This window comes from Bufo bufo, chromosome 1, assembly GCF_905171765.1.
Source record: "Bufo bufo chromosome 1, aBufBuf1.1, whole genome shotgun sequence".
Lineage (NCBI taxonomy): Eukaryota > Metazoa > Chordata > Amphibia > Anura > Bufonidae > Bufo > Bufo bufo.
The window spans coordinates 625,789,740-625,807,279 of NC_053389.1; the positions used below are offsets into that span (position 1 = coordinate 625,789,740).

Sequence of the window (17,540 nt, forward strand, 5' to 3'; positions counted from 1 at the left end):
AGTTCGGGTTCGTACCGAAGTTTAGGATTTTTAGACCCCGGACCCAAACTCGAACATTTCAGTAAAAGTTCGGGTTCGGGTTCGGTATTCGGCAATTTCTCTGCGCTTTTTGAAATGCTAACTCTGTGCCCTTAGAAGCCATCACAGCCATGCCTACTAATGGCATGTCTGTGATTGGCCAGTGCAGCATGTGACCCAGGCTATATATTGTTAAAGATGTGTGAATTTTATTCTATATTTTTTGTATATCTAGGACTGTAATGAGTTAACATTTCTTTTTCAAGTTCCTCCCACCCCCCTCTTTGTCTCAAGACTGGAGAGGAGAGGGGTGGGGGCAAAGAGCTGTTCTCTGGGAAGTGTCTGATTTCTCATCCTTGTACAGGTGTCTCAAGGGAGGTATATAGAGTGTGGAGGAATGCGTAAGTCAATCATATGGCTTGATGATATATACATATTATTCACTGACTATAGAGAAGCACCTCTTTGAAGTGTCAAATATGACGTATGCAGTATTATTGTTAGAATAGAAGCCATTACAAGATGGCGGATACTTAGATGTTTACATTAGTTCACATTCCAAAGTGGTACCCACTGCACAGATGTTAAGAGTGTTATCTCTGTTTCTCATCTCTTTTTGACCAATGAAACAATGTTTTATGCCTCAGTGAGGACTGCCCTCTTCTGAAGATGTATATACGCTTACCCCATGTAATAAAAGTTAGAGATTGCTTTGACCAGCTCCTGTATCAGTGTCTAGTCTCTCAACCACGCGTGGATATTAACCCCCTGGGGGTACATTGATTTGGAGCACCAGAGTGTATCTAATTTAGGGCTACTTCATCAAATGGCGACCCAGATGGGACTCTGAGCGAAAGTAGCATCCAACAGCTGACAAGACGGGCCCTGAGCTTGACGAACGGCAGAGGGGAGAGGACTGCAGCCTCAAAGAAAGGTGAGAAAACTTTTTCTTATCTGCCTTTCTGCTATTTACTTCGTCATGCTCAGAAAGCTCAGTCTGCTGTGAGGTGGTACCGATGTAAGTATAGTAGTCGGCTGTAATGCTGAAAGCTTGGAGTCTATAGAGCCAATAGTCTGAAATTATAGATCACTCTGGTGTGTATATGTTTTGTGTGTGTCTATGATTTGTCTGATGAGTGAGTTGAGCACAGACGGTAAAACCACAGACAAAGGGAGGGAACAGTAACCTCCTGGTTTGGAAGGGGGCCCTGTAGCGCCGAGGTGTGGGACAAAGTAAACTCCGGCTGACCTGGCCAGGGAGACGGTGGAGCCTTATGACCCTTTGATAGGGAAGACTGCGGAGATATTCTCCACCTGACCTGACCTCAGGAAGACGCGGCGGAGCCTGCCTGACCCTCTAGGGGGAAGACGTGCGGGGAGTCCCAGCTGACTAGTCAGAGGTGACAGTCAGATTTGAGCCAACCAGTGGGAGGGTGAATACTTTGTCTGCGGAGGAAAGGGTTAAAGGTGCTGATCACTCCTCTGTTTTGTGTGTGTGTCAGTCTGAAATACTGTTGTTTTGAGATGGGTCAGTCCCACTCACATGAAGAAGGAGAATATACTGATCCTCAGCTTGTAGCGAGAGAAGAAGGAAGTCAACATGTAAAAAATTATAAGAAGTTAATGAAGATTGCAGGATGTGATATTAATGGAGAATTTAATGTTGAAATATTGAAACGACTGGCACAGCGATGTCAGGGAAAGCTGAGTGATGAAGAATTATTAGGTGCAGCACAGGCATGGCACCGAGCGGCAAGTCGATTTATGGCAACTGGAGGGACAGAAAGATGGGATGAAAAAACAAAGATGTATATGTATACTGTGGGACCAGATGAGCCACCACCCTATCATGGTGCACACAAACAAAAGAACTCGCAGCCCCTGTTGAAAAGTGCCCTCCCTCAACAGAGACCTGAGGGGTGGGTTTGTAATGTCTGCAGGCAGAAAAACCCAGATGCACATAACACTTGCCTGGCATGTGGAGCCCCCAGGCTTTGTAGCACCTCCTCTCTGATAGCAGTAGTTGCAAACCCCCCAGCTCCCCCCCCTTGTGGCTGCAGATAATGTGCCGCCTCTCATCTCCCTTGGGGAAACACAGGAGACAACTCAGCTTATGCCCCCCTGCCAGCGCCCATATATCCAGTCATAAATGCTGACGGTACCTACTACGTACCAGAAAAGGGAGTGTCACAAAGAAATACACTAGTGGTGCCAATCATGATGGGAGGGGGGATGAAGAGGACAGGAGCTGCAAAATCCAACAGAACGTCAGATCAGAAAACAGACGATGAGGACAAGGAGAGTACAGGTGTACCAGAAGGTGTAGCAGATGAGGAACCACCTGAGTTGGATGATATGTCCAGGGTAGAGAAAGAGAAGGAACTGGATCTGATGGTAGCCAAACTGCTTGGACAAATAGACATCTTAACACGACAAGCCCAGACCTCAACAGCCAGGTCCAGTGAGGAGTATAAAACAGGAGGAAGATATGTCACGTTTAGCCCCACCCAAGCCACAAATTTAGTCAACTCACTCCCGGATCCAGAACTGCACCCTATGCCTTTCTACAGAGCAATAGAGCAGATAAGGAAGACACATTCAGCAGTATGGAGGGACTTGTCTGGGCTGGTACAAATCAAAGCAGGGGACTCCTTCTGGCCCACCATGCAGCGAGAATTGAGTCTCCCACCGTATGCATCAGAAGAACACTTAAAGACATATGAGTCAGGGGAGGAGTTTAGTCAGAAGTTGGAGGAATGGGCAAGGGGGAGATTGGCTGATCAAGCTACTCAGATACAAGATATGAAGCAGGACAAAAGTGAAGCCATAGAAAAATTTGCTAACAGGATGGAACAGATGTTCATAGATGTAGGATTCAATCGTAATGATACAGTGCAAGTAAGAATGTTATCCAGTGCCTTCGTGGATGGGCTAAAAATACCTATCCAAAAAGCCTTAAAAATTGCCCGCCCTGAGTATCGGACGGTTGTCCTGGAAACACTTGTAGTAATAGCAAAAAGCATTGAGGCGGCCCCTCAAACTCATCCTGTTATGGTTAGCAGGGAAGGGCCCAGGGGAGCAGAAGACAGATTTCAGGATCCGGCCTGGAGAGCCCGTATCACCTGCTATGGATGTGGACAACAGGGACATTTCAAACGGGAATGCCCACATCGGCCAAGGGAGGGGCAGAGGAGACCTTCCCAATTTCCTTGGGCACCGGCCCAAATTGCCCAGGCAGTTCAACAAATGGGGGCAGCCCCAAATCAACCGTAGGACGGGCGCAAGCCAGATCCACAAGTCGGAGAGGCCATTAATACTATGGCTTTGTGTCCTCCCCAGTGTGGCCCTACACCAACTGTGCAGCTGCAGGTGGGGGGGGGGAACCCACACACCTTTCTTGTGGATACTGTGCAGCCAGAAGTGTGCTCCAACATGAAGAGATCTATGACCCGTCCTTTCTTGACAATATTACTGCACAATGTATTGGCATTGATGGAGAGGCAAGAACATCTGTGCTGACTAAACCATTGCCTGTGTCCTCAGGTTTAGTCCTTTCTCCCACGGTCCTGTCACAATTTGTAGTGTCTACTACCTGCCCCCTCAAACTCTTGGGGGCAGACCTACTCCAAAAAATGCAAGCAAACATCCAGTTCCATGAAGACGGAACAATTACACTTTCTTCCCTCCTACAACCAGAAGAGACAGTTATGCTTGCTGCCCTACAAATAATACAGGATGAGATATCGGGAACAACTATCCCATCAGATGTAATGAAGATGATACCTCCCCATTTATGGTCCTCAGGGCCACAAGATATTAGAAGACTAAAGGTCCATCCGGTAGTAGTCACGCTCAAGCCAGGTGCCATCCTACCACGCAAACCCCAATATCCATTGTCAGTGGCACAAATAGATGCGGTGACTAAGCAAATCCTGGCATTCCAAGAAAAGGGAGCAATAATTAAAACAACCTCTCCGTGTAACACGCCCCTTTTCCCAGTTAAAAAGAAGGGGAAAAAAGGACAGCCAGACACTTATCGTATGGTACAAGATCTACGGGCTGTCAATGAAGTTACAATCCTGGAAACACCAGTGGTATCAAACCCGTATACCCTTTTGTCATGTGTGCCTCCAGAAGCCACCCGTTTCACTGTAATTGATTTGACAACTGCCTTCTTCTCAGTGCCACTTCATCCAGGTCTGTTTGCTTTCACACATGCTGGATGCCAATATACCTGGACGGTCATGCCCCAAGGAGCAAAGAACAGTCCTTCTCAGTTCAGTAAAGCCATGTCTTCCATACTGGATGAATGGAGAATGGAGCATGATACAGTGACACTCCTGCAATTTGTGGATGATTTGCTCTTGTGTGCTGACACTGCACAAACATGCAGAGAAGCTTCTGTTGCACTACTACTCTTCTTGGCTCAACAAGGATGCAAGGTCAGTCTTGCGAAAATCCAGTGGTGTTAGGACAAGGTGGTCTTCCTGGGTCATTGTCTCAGCCCTGGGGCTAAACACCTGACTGAAGATAGAAAGACAGCGGTTATGAAGATGACTGAGCCTACAACACCAAAACAACTTCAAGCCTTTCTAGGACTAATCTCATACTGCCGACCATGGATTCTGGATGCTTCAATCCTCATGCAGCCCTTGTATGATTGTGTTCCTACTCAGCCTTTCTACCTCACCTCTGAGGCCAAACAATGCTTTGAACTATTAAAACAAGCAGTCATATCCTCTCCAGCCTTGGGCCTCCCGAACTACAACTTACCATTCAGACTCTACGTCATGGAACGTCAAGGATATGCCACAGGCGTGCTAACCCAACTACATGGAGGCCGCAGTCGCCCTCTGGGCTACTACTCGGCCAGACTTGACCCAGTGGCCAGAGGAAGTCCATCATGTATCCGAGCCATTCATGCATGTCACTTGCTATTGGACAAAACGGCTGATGTTGTCCTGGGTCATTCACTTCAAATCCTGGCCCCTCATGACATATCAGCCGTCCTTGAGCAGACTCAGCCAAAACACTTGTCTGCAGCTAGACATCTCAGAATACAGTGTTCTCTCTTACTTCCGGATAGTGTTGAGCGCGAATATTCGAATTGCGAATTTTTTTCTCGAATATCGCAATTTCGAGATTTCGCGAATATTTAGAATATTGTTCTATATATTCGCGAAATAGAATATTCGTTTTTTTTCTTTTTTTTTTTTATTATATTTTTTTCTTTCCCACTTCCCTAAAGTTGTTCTTACCTGTCCTTTGGATTCCTGGCTTCCTGGCTGCTCCAGTCAGTGGCGCTTTCAACTTACTGCTATATTCCATATTAGCTAAATTACAATCTAATCTATATGTGTATTTTACGAAATTTCGCAATAGTCGGAATTGGGATGCGAGTAATATAACACGAAATATTCGCATGAAGATTTCAACTTAGCACTGCTATACTCCATATTCTAGCCTAATATGGAATATAGCTGTGCTAAGTTAGCACTGCTATATTCCATATTAGGCTAGAATATGGAGTATAGCTGTGCTAAGTTGAAATCTTCATGCGAATATTTCGTGTTATATTAGTCGCATCGCAATTTAATATAACGCATCGAGTAATATAACACGAAATATTCGCATGAAGATTTCAACTTAGCACTGCTATACTCCATATTCTAGCCTAATATGGAATATAGCTGTGCTAAGTTAGCACTGCTATATTCCATATTAGGCTAGAATATGGAGTATAGCTGTGCTAAGTTGAAATCTTCATGCGAATATTTCGTGTTATATTAGTCGCATCGCAATTTCGACTTTTTCAAATGTTCTTAATATTGCTCTAACTTCGTCTTTTAGAAATTTCGTAATATTGCTCTAACTTCGTCTCTTAGAATATTACGAATATTCTAAAAGACGAAGTTAGAGCAATATTACGAAATTTCGTAAAATACACATATAGATTGTAATTTAGCTAATATAGTGCTATAATCCCTTTTTTTTCCTGTAATTTTTTTTGCCTCTTCTGAACTTAAGTTTTGTAAAATATGTACACTATTAAAAATTATTACTATAGCAGTATATTAGCTTAAATACAATCTATGTGTATTTTACGAAATTTCGTAATATTGCTCTAACTTCGTCTCTTAGAATATTACGAATATTCTAAAAGACGAAGTTAGAGCAATATTAAGAACATTTGCAAAAGTCGAAATTGCGATGCGAGTAATATAACACGAAATAGTCGCATGAAGATTTCAACTTAGCACAGCTATATTCCATATTCTAGCCTAATATGGAATATAGCAGTGCTAACTTAACACAGCTATATTCCATATTAGGCTAGAATATGGAATATAGCAGTGCTAAGTTTAAATCTTCATGCGACTATTTCGTGTTATATTACTCGCATCGCAATTTCGACTTTTGCAAATGTTCTTAATATTGCTCTAACTTCGTCTTTTAGAATATTCGTAATATTCTAAGAGACGAAGTTAGAGCAATATTACGAAATTTCGTAATATACACATATTAGCCTAGCCATAGTCATTAGCATAGGAACGTTGCCTTATACTATCAAGATAAATTTTCGCAATATGCGAAAAATAATTTCGCGATAATTGGAATAATTGCGAATATTCGATTTCGACGAATATAACACGAATATTCATGCGAATATTCGCGAAATATCGCGAAACCGAATATGGCACCTCCCGCTCATCACTACTTCCGGATACGGTCACTATCGGCAGATGCCATGTCCTCAATCCAGCTTCACTCCTTCCTTTCCCTCAAGGGGGGTCTCAAGAAGGGAAGGACGACAACATCGATGCCACATACTCAGATGATGAGTTTTATAGCGGGGAAGCCCATGACTGCCTGCAATTAATTGAACAGGAAACTGAGCCCCTATGGAACATCAAAGAAACTCCTATTCTGGACCCGAACTTGACACTGTTTGTCGATGGATCTAGATACGCAGATGAAACAGGAAAATTCCACACAGGATATGCAGTTACCTCAATGGAAACAGTATTACAGCAACAACCCCTTCCACCGGATAAATCAGCACAGGAGGCTGAATTAATAGCTCTGACTGAGGCTTGCAAGATGGCAGAGGGGAAAAATGCAAACATCTATACTGATTCACGTTATGCTTTTGGAGTAGCCCATGACTTTGGACCAATATGGAAAAGCAGGAAGTTTCTGACAGTAGGAGGCACACCTGTGAAGAATGCGGAAGCTGTGCAGGCCCTGATGGAAGCTCTGAGCCTCCCCATACAAGCTGCAATTTTGAAGATTAAAGCCCATTCAAAAGCGGAAACTCCAGAGGCCCAGGGGAATGCTCTAGCAGACAAGGCAGCTAAAGAAGCGGCAGTGAGGGAAATGAAGGATCTCAGCACCATAATGGCTTTCGCTCTGGGTAAAGTGGCCAGGGGAGAAGGTGGAATTCCAAAGGGATTCTTCCTCACTAAGGAGATCCTGGAAGACAGACAAAGTGAGGCTACAGATGATGAGTATGAGGTGTGGGCTCGGAAAGATGCTGGCCCAGATGAAGATCGAATATGGAGATTGGGCCACCTCCTGTGCCTACCAAAAAGTTTATATCCAAATGTAGTCTGTTGGGCCCATGGACCCACACATCTAGGGAAGACAGCCATGAACAATCTCATATCCTCCATATGGTTTGCACCTGCCATCTCCACTTACACCTCTCGATATGTGAACAGCTGCATGGTCTGTGCCAAGTGCAATCCAGGGAAGCTGGAGAAGGTTCCCACAAAGTGCCTAGCAAAACCCTTGTACCCTTTCCAAAGGATCAAAATCGACCACATCCAAATGCCCCCTGCACAGGGGTTCCATTATGCTTTGGTGGTTGTAGACATGTTCTCTGGATGGCCAGAAGCCTACCCCGTGAAGAACCAGACAGCGAAAACTACTGTGAAAAAGTTGTTGAACAAAGTGGTTTGCCGGTTCGGGGTACCTGAAGTGATCGAGAGTGATCAAGGGACTGCTTTCACTGCGGACATTGCAGAGGAAATATGGACAGCTCTGGGAACACACTTGGCCTTTCATACACCATACCGACCACAAAGCAGCGGAAAAGTAGAGAGAATGAACGGCACTCTGAAACTAAAGATGCTGAAGATGGCCCAAGAGACTGGCAAACCATGGCCAGAACCCCTTCCAATTGCCCTGGCCAGTGTTCGCCATACTCCCAGGGTAAAAGAGAAACTATCCCCCTTTGAGATCCTATTTGGTAGTGCCCCTAAGCTAGGATAGTATTTTCCAGAACATCTTGCATTACAGTATAACTGTCTAGCTGATTATGTGATTGCTCTATGTAAACATTTGACTAATCTACAGTTTCAAGTTTTTTCTTCAATTTCAGATCCTGAACAGATTCCTGGAAGTCACAAGTTGCAGCCCAGAGACTGGGTCCTGGTAAAGAAACACGTCAGAAAGACACTGGAACCCAGATTTGAGGGGCTTTACCAAGTACTGCTCACCACAGCTACCTCAGTGAAACTAGAGGGAAAAAAGACTTGGATACACACATCCCACTGTAAAAGAATCACGAATCCTGACCCACCTCCTGAACAATGATGATATCCTTTTTCATTCTATTCATCATATGGGGGGGGGGTTATGTAAGCTCAGATAAATGTTTCTACAAAGATGTGTGCCCAAAACCTCAGCTGAAATGTCATTATTGGGAACCACATTCAGACAGAAGTCCTTTGGTCTTTTGGGCCAACTTAACCAAAGAACTTCAAGTATATGACTTTGATTACTGTGATGTTGCTGATTGCAGATGTTATGATTTGATGACAATATAGGAGTATAAACTGTTCCATACTATATCTGTGTTACTGAAGCAGGTAACTCTTACTGTTCCTCCTGGTCTAATGTCATCACTAACACAGGGGTAAATTTGCGATATAGGCCCCAAAAGGCTTTAAAAAGTAAGGATAAACAGGGAAAGAACCTGATACATTGAATGCGTTTATTTGACAGAAATGTGGGGAAAACTCGGCCCAGTGGTTGTCGGCTATATCCAAATACTATAACTTGCAAGGGTCCCCAAAAATGTTACCCCCTGACCCTAACATTGCAGAACCCACAAAGGACAGATCTGGGCATGTACGTACTCAGAAGATACCCGTCAAATTATAGAAACTATGCACCTTGGGGGCAGTTCTACCTAAAGGATTTGGCAAGTAGGTTCATTGGCCCCACTCCAACCCCTGGAAACCCCTTACTGCCCCTTGCTCGCAGTCAGGAGGGAAGGAAACCCTATACAGTGAAAGAAACCTTAGTCACAGAAACTGGCTTTGCAGATCGTAATGTGTGGCTTGATTGAGTGAGATATACTACAGCCCAGGCCAATAGGAGTGCGTGCATAGCTTGTGCTGCAGCCCGGCCCCACCTAGGTACCATTCCTCTGCATCTCCCTCAAGATCATTTCACCTGTTTCCATTGCCTATACACCAACTCCACATCTAAAGAGCTAGCCTGTGAACGATGGAAAAACCAGTACCCTCTTCTTAATGAAGGCCCCAAGATAAGTGGTATTACTATATACAAGGGCAACTACACTTGTTTTGAGATAGAGGGTAAGGAAGGAAAGGAGATGGGAAAATTCCCAGAAGGATATTGTGGTGAGATAGTAAATACCACTGGACAGGAGTATAAAATCCATTTGGTGAACCAAACCCAGGCTCTAGGAGATATAATATGGATATGTGCAGACATGAAATTGAGAAAAAAAATCGAGGTACAATGGCATGGTCAGTGTGCATTAGCCATGGTATTGATGCCCTTCCATATTTTCGATATCCCTGATTGGAAGAAGGTTGTAAGTCATATACAGCAGTCTCCAAGATCCCAGGAGCACATAGGGATGAGGGAAAAACTGGAGACTATTCCAGGTGGTAGTTTGGACGTCCATGTATATATAGATGCTATTGGAGTCCCAAGGTGGGGGGGGGGGGGGCCCTGATGAATTTAAGGCACAAAATCAAGTTGCAGCAGGATTTGAATCTATATTCCCAATAATTGTGGTAAACAAAAATGTGGATTGGATAAATTATATCTACTATAACCAGCAACGCTTTGTGAATTACACTCGGGATGCCCTAAAATGTATAATAGAACAATTGGGTCCCACCAGTACTATGACATTCCAGAACAGAAAACAGAATGGCTTTGGACATGTTGCTGGCAGAGAAAGGAGGAATTTGCTAAATGATAGGAGAATCCTGCTGTACTGTCATACCCGATAATCTAAGGCCCAATGGGCAGGTCATGAGTGCTTTAACTGCCTCAGGACTGCCGTACGCAGGATTGCGTCCTGGCGGCGGCCCTGTTATTCCTCCTGGACGCGCCGGTGCGTTCTCTCGCGAGAGGCGAGATTTCGTGTGAAGGCGCGTTCACAGGAACCGAAGGTAAACAAGTGGATCTGCAGCCTGCCAGCCGCGATCGTTCGCTGGCAGGCTGTAGATGTGATTTTTTTAACCCCTGAAGGGTATATTAGACGCTGTTTGATAACAGCGTCTAATATACCTGCTACCTGGTCCTCTGGTGGTCCTTTTTGCTTGGATCGACCACCAGAGGACACAGGCAGCTCTGTAAAGTAGCACCAAACACCACTACAGTACACCCTCCCCGTCACTTATTAACCTTTTATTAACCCCTGATCACCCCATATAGACTCCCTGATCACCCCAGACTTCTCCGCAAAACACATACGAATGTCTGAATGGAGCCTTATAGGGGGGTGATCAATGACAGGGGGGAGATCAGGGAGTCTATATGGGGTGATCACCCCCCTGTAAGGCTCCATTCAGACGTCCGTATGTGTTTTGCGGATCTGCGGATCCACGGATTCGCAAAACACAGACACCTCGGATCTGCAAAACACGGACACCGGCAATGTGCATTACGCATTTTGCGGATCCGAACATTGCTAGAACTATATAGAAAATGCCTTTTCTTGTCTGCAATTGCGGACAATAAAAGGACATGTTCTATAGGCTCCACACAAAAACACAGTGTTCGCCCGATCAGGCCTGATCTTGTGCGTACACTTGCATTCAGTCCGCCCCACCGCAGTATAAGAATTCTTTTTTTCTGATCACTGCAAAAACACCGTAAAATCTCTGCGGCGCTATAAAAAGATCACTTTTGAGGGGCATGGCGAGTTCATAGAAGATTTTTTTTTTTTTTTGGCACAAGTTAGCGAAAATTGATTTTTTTCTTTTTTTCTTTTTTTGTTTTTTCTTACAAAGTCTCATATTTCACTAACTTGTGACAAAAAAATAAAATCTTACATGAACGCACCATACCCCTCACGGAATCCAAATGAGTAAAAATTTTTAGACATTTATATTCCAGACTTCTTCTCACGCTTTAGGGCCCCTAAAATGCCAGGGCAGTATAAATACCCCACATGTGACCCCATTTCGGAAAGAAGACACCCCAAAATATTTGCTGGGGGGCATATTGAGTCCATGAAATATTGAACTTTTTGTCACAAGTTAGCGGAAAGGGAGCTTTGTGAGAAAAAAAACAAATCCATTTCCGCTAACTTGTGCCAAAAAAAAAAACTTCTATGAACTCGCCATGCCCCTCACGGAATACCTTGGGGTGTCTTCTTTCCAAAATGGGGTCACATGTGGGGTATTTATACTGCCCTGGCATTTTAGGGGCCCTAAAGCGTGAGAAGAAGTCTGGAATCAAAATGTCTAAAAATGCCCTCCTAAAAGGAATTTTGGCCCCTTTGCGCACCTAGGCTGCAAAAAAGTATCACACATGTTGTATTGCCGTGCTCAGGAGAAGTTGGGCAGTGCGTTTTGGGTTGTCATTTTACATATATTCATGCTGGGTGAGAGAAATATCTCTGTCAAATGACAACTTTGTATAAAAAAAATGGGAAAAATTTACTTTTAGAGAGATATTTCTCTCACCCAGCATGGGTATATGTAAAAATACACCCCAAAACACATTGCCCTACTTCTTCTGAGTACGGCGATACCACATGTGTGACACTTTTTTGCAGCCTAGGTGCCCAAAGGGGCCCAAATTCTAAAGAGCACCTTTAGGATTTCACAGGGCATTTTTTAGGCATTTGGATTCCAAATTACTTCTCACGCTTTAGGTCCCCTAAAATGCCAGGGCAGTATAACTACCCCACAAGTGACCCCATTTTGGAAAGAAGACACCCCAAGGTATTCCGTGAGGGGCATGGCGAGTTCCTGGACACTTCCCACAGCACAGCTCTTTGAGTTTATTTTTTTTTTTCACAAGTTAGCGGAAAATGCTGATTTATTTTTTTTTTTTTCTTACAAAGTCTCATATTCCACTAACTTGTGACAAAAAATAAAAACTTCCATGAACTCACTATGCCCATCATGAAATACCTTGGGGTGTCTTCTTTCCAAAATGGATTCCAAATTACTTCTCACGCTTTAGGTCCCCTAAAATGCCAGGGCAGTATAACTACCCCACAAGTGACCCCATTTTGGAAAGAAGACACCCCAAGGTATTTTGTGATGGGCATAGTAAGTTCATGGAAGTTTTTATTTTTTGTCACAAGTTAGTGGAATATGAGACTTTGTAAGAAAAAAAAAGAAAAAAATCTGCATTTTCCGCTAACTTGTGAAAAAAAAAAAATAAACTCAAAGAGCTGTGCTGTGGGAAGTGTCCAGGAACTCGCCATGCCCCTCACAGAATACCTTGGGGTGTCTTCTTTCCAAAATGGGGTCACTTGTGGGGTAGTTAAGAGAGCTGTGCTGTGGGAAGTGTCTGATTTCTCATCCTTGTACAGGTGTCCCAAGAGGTATATAGAGTGTGGAGGAATGCGTAAGCCAATCATATGGCTTGATGATATATACATATTATTCATTGCCTATAGAGAAGCACCTCTTTGAAGTGTCACATATCACGTATGCAGTATTATTGTTAGAATAGAAGCCATTACAAGATGGCGGATACTTAGATGTTTACATGAGTTCACATTCCAAAGTGGTACCCACTGCGCAGATGTTAAGAGTGTTATCTCTGTTTCTCTTATCTCCTTTTCCTTTTTGACCAATGAAACAATGTTTTATGCCTCAGTGAGGACTGCCCTCTTCTGAAGATGTATATACGCTTACCCCATGTAATAAAAGTTAGAGATTGCTTTGACCAGTTCCTGTGTCAGTGTCTAGTCTCTCAACCACGCGTGGATATTAACCCCCTGGGGGTACATTGATTTGGAGCACCAGAGTGTATCTCAAATGCTCTAATTTAGGGCTACTTCATCAATATAAGCTTGTCATGTAGCGCTGCATGTCACTCTGCTGTTACTAGTGTAGCGAGAGGATGCGGCTGGTGATTTCAGGGAGAGAATAGAAGAGAATATTTGGTTCAGAACGTGAATCTAACTCAGCAATCGACATACATTTAGTTGTGTGGGTGCAGGGCACAATCTTTTTACCCTGCCCTGAGCCCAGTGACCGAAAAAAAATTACTTTTAAACGTCTGTTAGTTAGGTGGGCAGCAGAGGCAGCAGCCATTTTATGCAAGCTCAGTGCACCAGCACTGCATCTGAGCTTTTGTGACATTGAAATCCAATCTTGGAAAACTGCACTAGTAATCTGGTTGTAAAAAATCACCCTTTTTTGGCAATATACAACATCTGGTGCATTTTCAGGATTAGTCAGTGTGCAATTTTAGCTAGAAATACAGCCATAATTTTTAGTTTTTTTGAAAACACCCTTTTTGGGCAAAATACACTATTTTACATCCCTAGCTGTATCTGGACGTGTGAAATTCAAACGTTATATGCAGCTTTTATGTTCTGTTACTAAAAAAACCCACTTTTTTAGCAATATACAACATCTGGATTAGTCCATGTGCAATTTAAGTTAGAAATACAGCCATCATTTTCTGGGTTTTTCAAAACACACTTTTTTTTTGCCAAAATCCACTATTTTACAGCAAGCGTGAAATTCAAGTTTAATATATACAGCTTTCACATTCTGCTAGTAAAAAAACACACTTTTTTGGCAATATACAACAACTGGATTAGTTAGTGTGAAATTTAAGCTAGAAATACAGCCATAATTTTCTGGGTTTTTCAAAACACACTTTTTTTTGGCCAAAATCCACTATTTTACAGCAAGTGTGAAATTCAAGTTTAATATATACAGCTTCCACATTCTGTTAGTAAAAATAAAAACACTTTTTTGGCAATATACAACATCTGGATTAGTCAGTGTGCAATTTAAGCTAGAAATACAGCCATAATTTTCTGGGTTTTTCAAAACACACTTTTTTTTTGTTAAAATCCACTATTTTACAGCAAATGTGAAATTCAAGATTAATATATACAGCTTTCACATTTTGTTAGTAAAAAAAAACAAAACACTTTTTGGCAATATACATCTGGATTAGTCAGTGTGCACTTTTTTGCCAAAATACACAATTTTTCCGCCCTTGCAGCATCAAGACGTTTGAAATTCCAGGGTTATATACTGCTGTCATATTCAGTTTTTAAACAAACACCCTTTTGGGCAAAAAAAAATTATTTGGCAGCCTTTGCTGCAGATGTCATTGTGAGATGCACCCTTTATATACAGGGGTTATATTCAGTTAATTTAAATACAGCCATTTTGTGCACAAATCTTTAATTGCGGCCTAGAGTAGGTCATGACGTGTGAGATACACCCTTTAAATACAGGGGTTATATTCAGTTATTTGAAATACAGCCATTTTGGGCACAAATCTTTAATTGCGGCCTAGTGTGGGTCAGAGCATGTGAGATACACCCTTTATATACAGGGGTTATATTCTTCTATTCATCAGCGACTAAAAAAGATTAAAATAGACAAATCGCCAGGACCGGATGGCATACACCCCCGTATCCTAAGGGAATTAAGTAATGTCATAGCCAGACCCTTATTTCTGATATTTGCGGACTCTATACTGACAGGGAATGTCCCACAGGATTCGCGCATGGGAAATGTGGTGCCAATATTCAAAAAGGGTCCAAAAACAAAGCATGGAAACTATAGGCCGGTAAGTTTAACATCTGTTGTGGGTAAACTGTTTGAAGGTTTTCTAAGAGATGCCATCTTAGAGCATCTCAACGGAAATAAGCAAATAACGCCATATCAGCATGGCTTCGTGAGGGATCGGTCATGCCAAACTAATTTAATCAGTTTCTATGAGGAGTTAAGTTCTAGACTTGACAGCGGCGAATCAATGGATGTCGTATATCTGGACTTCTCCAAAGCATTTGACACTGTACCACATAAAAGGTTAGTATATAAAATGAGAATGCTCGGACTGGGAGAAAACGTCTGTATGTGGGTAAGTAACTGGCTCAATGATAGAAAACAGAGGGTGATTATTAACGGTACACACTCAGATTGGGTCACTGTCACTAGTGGGGTGCCTCAGGGGTCAGTATTGGGCCCTATTCTCTTCAATATATTTATTAATGATCTTGTAGAAGGCTTGCATAGTAAAGTATCAATTTACGCAGATGACACTAAACTGTGTAAAGTAATTTACACTGAAGAGGATAGTATACTACTACAGAGGGATCTGGATAGATTGGAGGCTTGGGCAGATAAGTGGCAGATGAGGTTTAACACTGACAAATGTAAAGTTATGCACATGGGAAGGAATAATGCAAGTCACCCGTACATACTAAATGATAAAACACTCGGTAACACTGACATGGAAAAGGATCTAGGAATTTTAATAAACAGCAAACTAAGCTGCAAAAACTAGTGTCAGGCAGCTGCTGCCAAGGCCAATAAGATAATGGGTTGCATCAGAAGGGGCATAGATGCCCGTGATAAGAACATAGTCCTACCACTTTACAAATCGCTAGTCAGACCACACATGGAGTACTGTGTACAGTTTCTGCTCCTGTAAACAAGGCAGACATAGCAGAGCTGGAGAGGGTCCAGAGGAGGGCAACTAAAGTAATAACTGGAATGGGGCAACTACAGTACCCTGAAAGATTATAAAAATTAGGGTTATTCACTTTAGAAAAAAGACAACTGAGGGGAGATCTAATTACTATGTATAAATATATCAGGGGTCAGTACAGAGATCTATCCCATCATCTATTTATCCCCAGAACTGTGACTGTGACGAGGGGACATCCTCTGCGTCTGGAGGAAAGAAGGTTTGTACACAAACATTGAAAAGGATTCTTTACGGTAAGAGCAGTGAGACTATGGAACTCTCTGCCTGAGGAGGTGGTGATGGTGAGTACAATAAAGGAATTCAAGAGGGGCCTGAATGTATTTCTGGAGCGTAATAATATTACAGGCTATAGCTACTAGAGAGGGGTCGTTGATCCAGGTAGTTATTCTGATTGCCTGATTGGAGTCGGGAAAGAATTTTTTATTCCCCTAAAGTGGGGAAAATTGGCTTCTATCTCACAGTTTTTTTTTTTTGCCTTCCTCTGGATCAACTTGCAGGATAACAGGCCGAACTGGATGGACAAATGTCTTTTTTCGGCCTTATGTACTATGTTACTATGTTACTATTAATAAAACACCCTGTTATGGGCAAAATACACAATTGTTGTGCCCTTGCAGTATCAAGACGTTTGAAATTCCAGGGTTATATACTGCTGTCATATTCATTTATTAAACAAACACCCCTTGCTGCAGATGTCATTGTGAGATACACCCTTTATATACAAGGGTTATATTCAGTTAATTGAAATACAGCCATTTTGAGCACAAATCTTTAAAACTGCCTAGTGTGAGTCAGGGCATGTGAGATACACCCTTTATATACAGGGGTCATATTCTTCTATTAATAAAACACCCTTTTTTGGGCAAAATACATAATTGTTGCACCCTTGCAGTTTTCTAAGATGTTTGAAATTCCAGGGTTATATACTGCTGTCATATTCAGTTATTTAAAAAATATATATGTTTTGACCCCAAAAAAAATTTGGGCAGCCTTTGCTGCAGATGTCATTGTGACATACACCCTTTATATACAGGGGTTATATTCAGTTATTTAAAATACAACCATTTTGGGCATAAATCTTTAATTGCGGCCTAGTGTGGGTCAGGGTGTGTGAGATACACCCTTTATATACAGGGGTTCTAGTCAGGTATTTGAAATACAGCCATTTTGGGCATAAATCTTTAATTGCGGCCTAGTGTGGGGCAGGGCGTGTGAGATACACCCTTTATATACAGGGGTTATATTCAGTTATTTGAAATACAGCCAATTTGGGCATCAATATTTAATCGCGGCCTAGTGTGGGTCAGGGCGTGCGAGATACACCCTTTATATACAGGGGTTATATTCAGTTATTTGAAATACAGCCATTTTGGGCATAAATCTTTAATTGCGGCCTAGTGTGGGTCAGGGCGTGTGAGATACACCCTTTATATACAGGGGTTATATTCAGTTATTTGATATACAGCCATTTTGGGCATAAATCTTTAATTGCAGCCTAGTCTGGATCAGGGCGTGTGAGATACACACTTTATATACAGAGAGTT

The 17,540-nt window shown here is 42.5% G+C and overlaps 1 long non-coding RNA gene across 1 annotated transcript; it reads right to left on the reverse strand.

Moving 5' to 3' along the window:
* Nucleotides 1–211: 211 nt before the first annotated feature.
* Nucleotides 212–15,801, reverse strand: LOC120987146. Its single transcript, XR_005775931.1, has 3 exons — nucleotides 15,790–15,801; nucleotides 14,974–14,979; nucleotides 212–386 (listed from the first exon to the last, which is right to left on the reverse strand). It is a non-coding gene; the product is annotated as an uncharacterized LOC120987146 (long non-coding RNA).
* Nucleotides 15,802–17,540: the final 1,739 nt, after the last annotated feature.